The sequence below is a fragment of the Gossypium hirsutum genome, chromosome D08, assembly GCF_007990345.1.
Source record: "Gossypium hirsutum isolate 1008001.06 chromosome D08, Gossypium_hirsutum_v2.1, whole genome shotgun sequence".
Taxonomy (NCBI): domain Eukaryota; kingdom Viridiplantae; phylum Streptophyta; class Magnoliopsida; order Malvales; family Malvaceae; genus Gossypium; species Gossypium hirsutum.
The window spans coordinates 38,318,141-38,332,853 of NC_053444.1; the positions used below are offsets into that span (position 1 = coordinate 38,318,141).

Sequence of the window (14,713 nt, forward strand, 5' to 3'; positions counted from 1 at the left end):
GTGTTCTACTTAGGTGTATGCTAGTGAAGAAAAAAGGTTGAAATTAGATTGTGTCAATGTACGAAGAGTTTGTCAAGAGAGTTTGTGTTTGTTCACTGCGGTGGTGTCTAATAGAGTCTGTCGGGATTAAAAATACGAACTCTAATATGAACTCTGAAGGAAAGCCCATGGTTATGGCACCCTCTGAAAAGAACTAAGGAATGGTGATTACCCAATAGGGTTCTTTGCATGTCCAAGGATGATGATGGGAAAACCTCACTTAATGTGAGCTTAGGCAAATCCATATCACAAACATGATAGAAAGGAATAGTCTTTGTGGCAAACTCTGAAAAGATTAGCCTTTGTAGTGAACTCTGAAAAGAATAACCTTTGTGGAAAATTCTACGTGGATCGCCCTTAGTGGTGTGTTGTATCTGATTGTCTATATGGTGTATTCTGCTAAGTCTATGTGGCGTGATTTATCAGGAATATCTGGTAAGCTATGAATCTGAATGTTTGTCTATATGGTAAGATGTGAGTAAGTTCTAGTAGATTTGTAATAAGTGTAACCAAGATAAGGTATTGATATACTCTAGAATAAGAGTTGAAATAAGTCTTAAGGGTTTTCCACGAAAAAGAGATGTGTATCTGTAAGTCAAGAAGGGTATATGTTATGATGTAAGTATGAAAAGAAATGGGTATCTTGTCTTCTTCTAACTTTATTCTGAATTTGAGTCACTGTTATTTGAATTATGAGATTCTGTTATAGCATGATACGGAGTTCATCTGGATGTTATACAAAACTAATTATCAGTATGGATATGTGAACAGAATTGGATCAGGGTATGTCTCAGTGTGAACTAATAATACAAAATTTTGTGTAAGTATCCGTGATATGTATGTATCCTCTCAAGACAATGTCAGTGAGTAATTGATTGAGGGAAGAGCATGGGTTTAAGGAATAGATTGTTGGAAGTGGTTTCTAAAGGTATATTTTGTTAAGAAAGTATTATGGAACAAGAGAATTATGAAACGATGGGGAATATTCTCCAATTATTGAGATATGAAAGAGTAAGTATAACAATGGTATGATAATTGGTGTATAAAAGAGTGATAAGGTCATATGGCGTCAGTTAAAGTAAATGACTCAGAGTAACAGTTCACTCATAGAAACTTCTACAAAATTGCATAGCCTCCATCAAGGTATGCTTAATGAGCTCATTAAGTAATCATGTACTTACATGATTTGTTGTTTCTTTTCAGGAATTAGGAAGGGACTTCACCTGGAGGGACAATGCCAGGAGTACACCAATTTTGAGGCAGAGTAGGATGTTATGCATACAGTGGATAATTGGCGTAGTCTTGGATACGCCTTTAAGTCTATCTTGAAATAGTTTCTAACTTGTAAAGATTTGTATCAAATTTGATGTAGTGAGTTATTTATCATATATTCTACTTTAACTTTACAAATGTTAAGTTTTTCTTTTGGAATTTCTAATAACAAGTTTTAAGTTAAATAAAGAAATGTAATTTGTTTTCATTAAATATTTTGTATTTTTTAGTAACATCCGATATCCAGACCTAGTGATTTTGGTCAGGTTGAAGGCGTTACACGTCAAATCATCATGTAGAAATTTAACCACTCTAGATGCAACATTTGGATTCACATCATTTCATACATTAAATACTAAAGACAAATAAACAAGCTATCATTCATGTAAAACTAACCATATTAACTTCAATATTAACTAATCAAACTTAGCTTCAAAATGCCTAAAAGTCCATTAAGTACCAAAACATACCAAATCATACTAAACAAACCAAAATGACTCTCAACATAAGACTTGAGGTACATGTCAATAACCATTTACAACTAAAAGAAACATAAGCTTGGTATGAGCTGAGCCATTGAGTTTTGGATTCCTTTTGAGATTCTTGATCTTATGAAACCTATTTAAACATGCGCACGGAAAGAAACAAATCCATATATTGAGTATTGTATACTCAGTGGTGCTAATACAATTCGAATTCAATACACAATTAATTTAAACTAATAACAAATGCACATATGTATAATATTAATTATTACTACTTTATTATTCTCTTTTTCATCTTAGAACCCACATTTATAAATACAAAGTAAGATAGAGTCATACAACTATCATGTGATTTCATACCAATATATTAAAGATCCATATCACCCTTAGGGTATTATGGTGAACATTTTCCATAATTTTCACATGTATACAATTTATATTTACATTTAAATAATTCATATAGTTCCTAATTTCTCAATCTCTATAATTCATCATTTAGTATCCATTTCAACAATTCATAATTTCATAATATAATGTATTCAATACTCAACATGTCAATTCGTTATCACTTTTTGTTACTTATTTTAGCCCTTATTAATTGATAGTAAACACTAGAACGGATACTCAAATATATGTAATGAGTAAGTCCACGACCCTTTGGGAATTTAGACTACTCAATCTTAATGCCAATATATGTCCACGAACCTATGGGAATTAGGACTGCCCATGACCCTCTAGGAATTGGGTCTGCTTACAATCCTTTGGGAATTGGAGCTAATAAATCACTGATATCGATGACCCTATGGCATGCCAACTATACTCGAATTATGTCTAACATCATTTAATAAAGAAGTATCATTGTTAAATATCATTATAAAACATTTCAATATCTATCATCATAATATCATTACTATATCATAGATTGTAACTCAAATATGTAAAACACATTACCAAGGGATTATGCTTTTAATCATAATCATATATGAGTCCAAATCATACAAGTCATCCATAACATATATTGGCAATTACCATCACAATACCATCAGTTATATGAAATCTTATATAAGCAAAACATTTGTAAAACCCTACACTTGACCCGATTGCCAGGTCCAGTTACCGAATGTCACACCCTCTTCGAAAAACTTGACATGACTTCTAGTTTGACTTTTTATGAATATTTTGGCTCTATTAAATTTCAAGATTTAGCTTCAGCTAAAATCCTCATCATTCTATCACTACAATTTTAGTAGATTAGTAGATTTGGCAGTCTTTATAATTCTGACTTAAGTCTATAACATGAATACATCTGATCAAATCCCCAAGGCTTAGCCTCTAGGAAATTTCCTCTCTATAAACGTGAACGACATCTACGTCTAGCCCTCAAACTGGCGGTGTCTAGCTTGGTCCCTCCCCTCGATTCTTGAGTTAAACCTTTATCCTGCAAATAAGCAGCATTTTCATAAGTTCACTTGAACTTAGTGAGATTCTATGAAAATAATGTACAACACTTTTTTTGTAAACTTTTAGGAAATAAAAATTTTAAAATAAGAGTTTCTAACTCTTTGTCTATTTTTAACCTTCTAAAGATCTCACCAGCATGGTCGACGCCTCGCATCTTACAAGTGTATACAGTCGTTATCAAGTAATAAGTAAGTAAAAGTGTTATCGTCTTCATAGGGATTGTGTTTAAATCAATAATTGCAAAATTACTATTCACAAGTTCTTAAAGAAACACAACAATTTGGAGTGATAGATGTTAAATTAAATTAATTAACAAAATGAAAATGATATGAAAAATGCAATGAAATGGTTTAACAACAATTTCACAAGTTTAACAACAATAACATGACTAAGCTAGAATAATTACAACACTTGACTCAATTCACTCTTCATCATGTTTAATAATGTTCCGAAAAATATTCCATTGCAACTCGATCTTTCATTAACTTGGAATATAATATAAGTTCTTTCAAAGTCTTATACTTAGAAAAACATGTATATTTCTATGTCGTTTAGCATTGATCGCAATTCTTCACATATGCAAAATGCATATTTAAACACCATATGCTAGAAAAATTTGACTTGTAAGATCTTTGCTATAGTGCAAAAACCATCAAAATGTCCCCCACTTGGAGACAAATGACAGTGGTATAAGATCTCATCAATCTCACTCCCAGCTACACACTTGTTGATTATATTATCTGCACATTGTTTAAACAAAAACAACTCCTCCCAGAAATAATACCTACTATCATAAAGGAATTTCTTCCTTTGTTGGTATGTCATTCCAAGAGGCATTACTCCACATGCTAAATAATTTGAAAAATCAGCAAACCAAAGAGTTTCATGGATTTGGTTTACCTTGAAGATATGCTCATCTGAGAAATTTTCATTGATAGGAACAAGTGAATGAGTTACTTCGTTTTGTTCCAACCTCGACAGATGATCAACTACTTGATTTTGAACTCCCTTTATGTCTTGGATCTCAAAATTGAATTCTTGGAGTAAAAATATCCATCAAATCAACCTCTATTTAGCATCTTTTTTAGTAAGTATTTGATGGTTGCATGATCAGTAAAGACTGTGACTTTTGTACCTATAAGATATGAACAGAACTTGTCAAAAGCAAAAATTATAACAAAGGGTTCTTTTTTAGTTATCGTATAGTTAAGTTGGGATCTTGTCAAAGTTCTACCTGCATGGTAGATCGGATGGAACACTTTGTTCCTTCTTTGACCCATCATAGCTCTCACAACAAAATCGCTTGCGTCATACATCAACTAAAAAAGAGAGTTCCAATTTGGTGTAAGGATTATTGGGGCTGAGATTAACTGACTTTTCAATTCTTCAGATGCTTTCAAGCATGCTTTGTTAAACTCAAAAGTTGTGTCTTTTTCTAATAAAATACACAAAAGCTTGGAAATTTTAGAAAAACCTTTGATAAACCTTCGGTAAAAATTGGCATGGCCTAAGAAACTTCTCACTCCTTTCACATTGACTGGAGGTGGTAACTTTTAAATTGCATCCTCTTGCTTTATCGACTTTGATCTCTCTTCTGGAAATTGTGTCCTAAGGCAATCCCTTCCTTAACCATAAAGTGACATTTCTCACAGTTAAGGATAAGATTTGTCTCCTCACATATCATTAGTACCTTACCCAAATTACTTAAACAAACATCATATGAATTACCAAAAATAGAAAAATCATCCATGAATACCTCAACAAAATTTTCAACCATATCAGTAAATATTGCCATCCTGACTTGTTGAAATGTTGTGGCTGCATTATATAAATCGAAAGGTATTCGCTTAAAAGAAAAGATACCGTACGAGTAAGTAAAAGTTGTTTTGTGTTGGTCTTTCAGGGCTACAACTATTTGGTTATATCCTGAATATCCATATAAGAAACAATAATATTCATTACTTGCTAGTCGGTTCAACATCTGATCTATAAAAGGTAGCGAAAAATGATCCTTTCAAGTGACCTTGTTCAATTTTCAGTAGTCTATACAGATTCTCCAACTCGTGACTGTCTTCGTCAAGATTAACTCGTTACGTTCATTCTCCACAAATGTGATTCCACCTTTCTTCAGTACACACTGTACCGAACTTACCTATGAACTATTTGATAACTTACTTTTGAACTACCTCTTTCATTATTGGACTGAGTCTCCTTTGCCCATCATTCTAGCTTACTTGCCCTCCTTTAAGATAATCTTGTGCATACAAAAGGATGGACTTATTCCTCGAATATCAGCTATGGTCCAGCCAGTCGCATTTTAAATTTCTTTAAGTCTTCGGTTAACTGCTCCTCTTGGCGATATGTTAGTTCTGCTGAAATAATCACAGGTAAAGTAGAATAGTTACCAAATAAATGTATTTCAAATGAGAAGGAAGTACCTTAAGTTCAAGTTTGGGCGGTTCCTCGATTGACAACTTAGGTTGTGTGTATTCTCGAGCTTCTAACTTTAATGGTTCAAATTGTGTTGGTTAAACATAGTCCCTTGAATTGGCTTCCATTAAAGCCATATTGTCCTTACCTTGTTCATCTTCTAATAGCTTAGACCCTAAGGTGTTTTCCAATGAGTCTTCTACAGGATTGCTTTCCCATTTAGTAGAAACTAAGGTTTCTAGCTCCTTCATTACTGAACATTCTTCCGCTAGATCAGGGAATTTCATGGATTTAAGAACATTAAATGTTACCCGATCATCTTGAAATCTCATTGTGAGTTCACCTTTCTACATGTCTATTGATGTTCTTCCCGTTGCTAGGAAATGTCTACCCAAGATGATTGACACTTCCTTATCTGCTTCAAAATCTAAGACAATAAAATTAGCAGGTAAAATAAACTTATCTACACGTACCAAAACATCCTCGATCTTTCCTTCTGGGTATGCCAAAGATCGATATGCTAGTTGGAGTGCCACAATTGTGGGTATTACTTTACCTATGCCCAACATCTGAAAAATAAACTTTGGCATCAAGTTGATGCTTACTTGTAGATGGCTTAAAGTTTTACCACAGTAAGATTCTCCAATATTATAAGGTATAGTAAAGCTTCCAGGGTCCCTTTTCAGAGGTAGCTTTAACTGTAGGAACACACTGCACTCCTCCGTTAATACTACAGTCTAGAACTCACTAAGCCTCTTCTTCTTAGACAGAATGTTCTTCATGAACTTGACATAGTTAGACATTTGTTCTAAGGCTTATACCAATGAGATATTGATGTTAAGTTGCTTTAGAACTTCCAAAAAACTTCTTGAATTGCACCTCTTACTTCTGTTGCTTGAGTTTTTATGGATACGGAGGTGATGGAACTTTGGCTTGGACTAGACAACTTTTTTGAGGAATTGTATTTGCATATGAAAAAGGTGTTAGCTTATCAGAATTCACTAGTTTAGATTTTACCTCTTTAGAGTTTGCAACATCTGGCTTTTCTGGTGTAGGAATTTCAACTATTGGTTGATTTTTCTTTTCCTTGACAGGTTCCTTTTTAACCTCAACTATCTTAGGTTCCAAAGTCTTCCCACTTCGTAAAGCAACTACTTTACAACGTTCCTTACCCAAATTCCTTGGATTTTTTTGTGTCACTTGGTAAGGCTCCTTATAGTCTATTACGAAGCTTTGTAGCTAACTGACCCATTTGGTTCTCCAAATTTTTCAATGTTGCTGCTTGGCTTTAGATTAATGTGTCATTCTTATTCATGTATGCCTTCAACAAATTCTCCAAACTGTTAGACGGTTCAGCTTGTGGTGGTTTTTGAACTTGTTGATTGAACCCTTACGGTTGATTTGATCTATACTGCATGTACGTGTTGTTCAGTCCACTTCATTGGTTACTCCAAGAAAAGTTTGGATTGTTTCACCATTAAGGGTTATAGAAGTTGGATTGTGGTCCTTGTCCACTTCTGTTATGATGTTGATTTCCTACATAATAAACAGACTTGGGATTTGATGGACAATTCTCAAACAAATGTCTGTCCTTATAATATACATAGGAAATATTATCGAATTGACTCGGTGTTTGAGCTACAACATCATTAAAACAACCATTAGTAGTAAACTGTTTCAACATTGAAGAGATAAAAATACATGAGCTGAGAGTGAAGTGAGGGCATCTACTTCATACATTCCTACTACTCATCTTCTTGAAGCTGCTCGATTTGTTAGCCATTGATAGTTATTATTGGCTATTCTCTTGATGATTTCATACGCCTCATTATAAGACTTAGAAAGGAGAGCACCATTCGTAGAAGCATCTACTACCAACCTTGTATAGAGACCATTATAAAATGTCTCTAACTGGATGCAATATGGAATCCTGTGGTGAGAGCACTTGTGAAATAACTCTTTGAATCTTTCTCATGCCTCATATAAGGATTCGTCATCCATTTGCTGGAAAGTGGTGATCTTATTCCGTAACTTAGCATTTTTGCTAGGTGGGGAATTCTTTACCAAAAAGCGTTTGGCTAGCTCTTGCGATGTAGAAATTGAGCTAGGTAGCAATGAATTAAGCCATGCTTGTGCTCTATCTTACAATGAGTATGGAAAAAACTTCAACCTCAATGCGTATTCAGTTACACCAACTATCTTGATAGAATCACTCACCTCCATGAACAATAAAAGGTGAAAATGTGGATTTTCTATGGGCATTCCATTAAATCGACCCACTATTTAAAGTATCTGGAACATAACAGGCTTCCATTCAAATTGTGGCTCCACGATCTTTGGTCTCCCAATCCCCGAATTTAAATCATTAAAAAGTGGCTTAGTGTATTGCCTTATGGTTCGATCCCTATCATCAACAATAAGGATTGGATTACAAGCACTAGCATCTCCATTCCCTTGAACTTTTTTTTGATTTTCAAGGTTCATTTCTAGGGCTTGTTGCTGGGCTAGTCTTTCTCATCTCATTTGTCTAAATGTCCGCTCGATTTTAGGGTCTACAGGGAGTAAATCGATAATTTGATCTATGCTTAGAAGCACCTAAAAAGAAAATCACAAAAAATAAGAAAAAATAATTAAATAAGAAAAAATAATACAAATTGCAAGAAATAATTTCTTAAATAGTGATTAAATTAACAGTCCCCGACAATGGTGCCAAAAACTTGGTTCACGACGAAATGTGAAAGTGTATACAATCATTATCAAGTAATAAGTAAGTAAAAAAGTTATCATCTCCACTTTGACTGTATTTGTTAATCAATAATTGTAATATTTAGAATTTACAAATTGGTTAAGGAAACGCAAGATTTTGAAGTGATGGATAAAATTAAATTAATTAATTAAATGCAAATGAATTAACCTAAATGCAATGAAATGATTTTAGCAGCAATATCTCAAGTTTTAACAACAATAAAATGAATAAGCTATAACAATTACAATAATTGACTCAATTCATTCTTCATCATGTTTAACAATGTTCCGGAAAAATTTCATGGCAATTTGATCTTTCATTAACTTGAAATCTAATATAAGTTCTTTTGAAATATTATACTTAGAAAAACATGTATATTTCTATGTCCATATTTTTACTAAGGATTCGTTAGAATTTATGTGAAGTAACAGGGATGGATTAGGTTTAAAACAATTTAATCACATAAACCTAAAGTTATGCAAGGTAATAGTGCTCTCTCGAGTTATTACGAACCTTTTATTTAATCGGATTGGGATCTAAATTAAGAATGCACATTCCAATTATCATTTCCATTAATCACCATCTGATTAGGATTGATCAACTAATTCTAATACACCCAAACATATTTTAATGTATGAATAACATAAATGATTTTAATTGAAAACATGAATAAATGAGGCACAAAACATAAAAAACATAAATAGAATGAATTTAAGTCAAATCATTACAATTATTCTAGCTAAAACAAATTTAAGTCATCATTAATGGAAAAAAATTTAAACAATTTGCAAACATGTTTGAATAACTAAGAACAAATTAAAGAATAAGGAAGAAGAAACACATGATGAATTCGATATTCCCGAAGACTAATCGCAGTGGCTTCCTCTAATTCTCATGATTGCTCCTTTACAAATTACTCTTCAGGGTGGCTGACTAAGAGAGGTTTTTCCCAAGAAAAATGCTAGCTAGAGAAATGGAGAGCTTAGGGAGAAAAGAAATATGAGAGAATGTGAGAGATGTGATAGATGAGGAATTGTTGGATGAGATGCTTGAAATGGGACATAAGGGGTGGTATTTATACTAGAGGAATGACTTGGGAGTTTGCTAAAAATAGCATTGAGATCCCTTGGATTTCTCCCTTGCTTGGCTGGCCATAAATTGTGCAGAGAGGGATGAGTGGTTGCTTGATTCACGCTTGATTTTATGCATGAATCATGCAAATGGTTGGACGGTTTTAAAATGTTTAGTTGGGGGTTAATTTCTGATTTTTTCACACATGTAAGGACCTTTAATTCAAATATTCCAAAGTTAATTTGGGTTGCTCTTCATACCTTACTCGAATTGGGATCTTCTCCCCATTGTTGGACGATTTTGACAACCCAACTAGCTAGCAAACTAGCCCTTCTCAGCAACCAAATTTCAAATGCATTTAATCAATCTTTTCTAGGTCAAAATTGTTGTCTTTTCTGCCCACATGAAGTGGATTTTAGCTCATGTTCTTTTGTGTTTTTATTGGCTACCACATTTATCAACTCAATGGTCCAACTGCAGCAAGTTGAGCGAAAATCAACATGTAACACAAAATTATGTAAAATTAATACTTAATTTCATAAAATTACACGCTTTACTAAAATTATAGCCTATATCTTAATATGAACTAAAATGACGCAATTAGCTGTCCATATACTTGAATTTTGAATAGATTATAAGTAAAAAGGTGCTAAAAAAACTTATATAATTTAGATGTATCACCTCTTTCTGTAGTTCGTCGCTAATGAATTTATTCTCTATCTTAGATGTATATGCCTCCTTTTTTATACGAGATCTCTATGAACTTGGCCTGATTCTACCTCATCCTAGATTTCTTTGTACCTTAATTAGCTTTCCTCACAAAATTGGTTACAGGTTTATTACCTACCACTAGGTGGCTTCCACTAATATTCACCTTAATTTCGGATCCTTACTCTTATAGACTAGTCCTAGGCTTTTGGTTTACCTCATTCCAATCTTCTGAATAACAAAAATCAACATCTAATTTTTAACGAATTGTAACCTGCCACTTCTCGACAGATTATCTGTCCAATGTAGCCCTTGGCGGACTCCTTTCTGTTAGCCCGTGTCACACCCCAAAATATAGGGGATAATTGAAATAAAGAAATGACCTAGACTTGATAGTTAAGTAGTTAGTGCACTCCTTAGAGGTCCTAGGTTTATCCACTCCTCTCCCAATTCTCTTCTTTAATTTTTAGCAAACTAAAGTAGAATATATACCAAAATAAATACTATTTGAACTGAAAATTTAGCAAGAAATGGGTAGCAACCTAAATGGTTAACAAACCTTATCCCCCCTTGTTGGCCTAAGTTTGAACCACCACATCTCCACCACTGGTCCCTTTATTTTTCTTTATTAATTTCAGGCAAAATAATGAGTTTATTTCCCAAACCACCCTAGGATTTCAATCCCTAGCTATTTAATCAATTCTCTTCCAATTAAACTAGGTTTTCTTTCCATTCCAATTCTAAATAGAATTTTGGTTCTCTCTCATTGTTTTTTCTCTTTTTCTTTTCCTTCCTCTCTTTTAAACTAAATTTTACATCTTTGTTGTTGATAATTATTTTGTTTCCCAAATCAAATCATCTCCCATTACCTGGTGTTTCTATCGATTTAGCGAATCACCGTCAATTGCATCTCTAACTTTGCCAAGAAATGGTAAGTGCCTTTGTTTAGACGATCAAATTTTGTATTTCACAATATCGTTGTCCCAACCTTTTGTGATTTCTTCCTAAATTCTTGTAAATCTTGAAAAATCTTGATTCAATTGTTAATCAGAGCATATTTTCTGTTGAAGGACCAAATTTAGATGAATTAGACCAAGATCGAGGATGAGAAACATCTATCAGACTCCGATAAAAGGTGTGTGCTCTTTACAAGCGATTTGGGGCAAACCAAGCCTCAAAATAGGGTCACACAGCCAGCCACATGGGTATGTGGAGCACACGTGTGGACCATACGACCCCTCACACGATCATGTTCCCCTGAAACCCTAGGATATTCGATTCTCACATGGCCTAGAACCTTCAACAATGTCTACCACACGATCGTGCCTCTCTTGTAGCTTGATTTTGCATGTTCCACACAGCCACATCCTCGCCACATGGCCATGTAACCCCTCCACACGACTTAAGGCATTGCACATGGTCATGTGCCCTTATTTTATAGTTTTCCTCTGAATTTTTTGGAAACTGTCAATTTAGTCCCTGTATGATCCTATAACTATTTTTTAGAATTTCATCTCTTTCAATTAAGTCCATGATATTAGGAATAATGTGGAATCCATGATTTGATTGATTAAATTATTACTATATGTTCATGATACGTGATTAAGTACATGCCTTCTATGACTAAATTGTTGATAAACTGTTACTATTTCTTGTATTACTGAAATACTAATTGCATGAACAACACGTTTATTATTACTGATAAACCGAATACATGACAAATATGTCTACTGCTACTGTTGATTTAAATACATGTTAAACATGTCTACATGTTAAACATGTCTACTATTATTGTATTGATCTGCATTGCATGGGGTGGGACACTTTGAAATGAGGAAATACTGGTAGTTTTATCTGCAAACACTGGTGGTTTACTGAAAGCTTTTATCTGCAAAACAATTGTCTAGTCACAAACACTGGCAGTGTATTAACCTACAATTATTAATGGTTTATCCATAATTTTTACCAGCAGCTTTTATCTGCAAACCCGTTTTGTATCCACAACTACTAACAATGTATTAACCTGCAACATTGATGGTTCATCCACAAACTGGAGTATCTGTGATATAAGTGTTTTAAGGAACTCTTACTGTGGAGTGTAGTAGTGGGGTAGGACCTATCTTTACTGATAAACTGAACTTGTATTGCATTGCATCGACACGCATAAGCATAATCGTTTGAACTACCAAAAATATTGTTATATCATATGATTATTACTATACTAAAAACTGTTATTATGTATGCTTAGTTTATTAAATTGCACTAATTTTCTTGTGATGGAACTCACATTGGGCGTCATAGCTCACCCCCCTTTTAATTTTCAGCCTTAGAGATAACCCACCGGGTTAAAACGTGGACACAACATTCGAAGGGTCTCAGCTCAATTTTTATTTATAAAAATTATTTTAAGCTCATTAATTAATTTATTATATTATTCAAAGACTGCATTATTTTATTTTGAATAGTGGGAAGGGATTTAGGATTTGAGTTTTATTTTATATAGCTTGCATGACATTTAAATTGATTTCAGGACATTGATTTATTAATAATTAAGTTATGCATGAACCCTAATTTTTATTAAAAACATACGTAATTGTCATTTTATCGCTGCTAAACTATAATTAAGATTTCGAGTAATAAATAATTAACCTAGTTTTTCCTATAAGTAAATAAATGTTTTAAAATGACTGTTTCAAAACTCTGATAATTTACTAAGCCATTTCGTTGGCTATTGTAATCTTCTAAATTCGGGTTTAACGTATAGGCCGGGTTGGGGAGGTTACATTTGGTGGTATCAGAGCTCGGTATTCTAAACTCAGACCGTAAAAATTTGGGTGAGTTTGCATACATGCAATAAAGGGGTATTTTAGGAAAAACCAAACCACAAGATTTTTGATAAAATTGATTTTCTGTAGAAAATTAAATTTGAGACTTCGATGTCGATCCTACTTTAGTTATTTTTACTTTTGGAACCTTAGATAAAATGTAAACTTTAGACTGTGAACATTTAGGAAGATAACTAATGCTTGAACTTTTGTCTGAAAATTGTAGATATATTAAGACTCTAAATTTTCATGAGATTGCTATGAACACTCAAGGTAGATGTGGTAGGGATTGGCTACGTAGGGTTGCACCTGTAGAGCCACCCATTGTTTAGGGCAAGAAGTCAATCATTGAAAAGGAGTACGTTGAGAACTCTACCATCAATGGTGGTGGAAGCTATGAGAACAATGGCAACGTAGTGGCTCATGCGATGTTGTGGGTTTTAGAAAAGGTAGTTGGAGCCCAAACTAGATCAGAGAGCTATGGATTTGTTTCAAAGAGGCTCCGATTAATGAGGTTGAAATGTTCAAAGGCATTACTGGAACAACTCCTACTACGGCTGAATACTGGATGGAGTCGGTAAAAAGGATTCTAAAGGACTTAGATTGTACTCTGGAGCAAAAGTTGAAGGACATTGTGTCTTTGCTTAGGTAAGAGGGTTATGGTGTGCCACTACTCAAAAGCTTTATATAATTCTTACAAATTTATAAATATAAAATATATGTTAGTTGTTACTAACTAAGGTTTGAATGAAAACATCAACAGTTTAAAAAAATATATACAAGTCATATGGGGTATAAGTTCAAATATAATAACCTAATTTAACATAACATATTAATTTAAAAACCAAACATCAATACTTCATAGAAATCCCATAAAAACATAGTCTTATCAAAATAGAAATTCTTTGTACAAATAATTTATAAATACACTTTTGCTCCACCCCCACAAGTTATGCATGATACAAAACAAAGCGGCCAGCTCACAATAATAGTAGCACTCTAGCGTAGTCCTTCTAACAAAACCTTCCTTAGGTCACTGAGCCGAAGAGGGAAAATGTAACAAAATAAGTTCATATGAACTTAATGAGTTCCAAAGAGAAATCATACATAATGTTACTGATAGTAAATTTGAACCTATCTGAAGGATTTATGCACATTCATATAGTACGCCTAATGATGTATACAGAACACAGATAGACTCAGTATGGCAACTTACTTATCACTTGGGCGTATATTATACACTAGCTTGACACAACTCAGACAAATTTATTCTCATGCCAACCATGTACCCAAAATTCAAAATCAAATGCATATAATTTAGTCTTATTCACATACATTCTCTCCCTTAACTCCTCATATCATTTTCCTTTTAAAAAAACATGTTTTATCATGATCTACCAATCCAATTTGCAATATAGCTGCCCTATCAGAGGCTACACCAACATATCTCCTCGTCTCCATCACCTTATATCATTTCATACGTGTCAAAAGGAAATGGTAGTGATTTAAGCATGAAGAATGATGCTTACTTTATATCACAAATAGACTGCACTTAAACTGAAGACTTTGGATAACCATTACCCACGCAACATCTTTCATCCATTACAGAGGAGGATTACTTACCTTACATGAATTATAAAATAAAGAAAATTACAACACATGGAAGTAGGAAGGAA

General features: G+C 33.5%; 1 non-coding gene across 1 annotated transcript; it reads left to right on the plus strand.

The window, feature by feature from the left end:
* Window positions 1–7,613: 7,613 nt before the first annotated feature.
* On the plus strand, window positions 7,614–7,720 carry LOC121220481 (small nucleolar RNA R71). The gene has a single exon (XR_005917682.1). It is a non-coding gene; the product is annotated as a small nucleolar RNA R71 (small nucleolar RNA).
* Window positions 7,721–14,713: the final 6,993 nt, after the last annotated feature.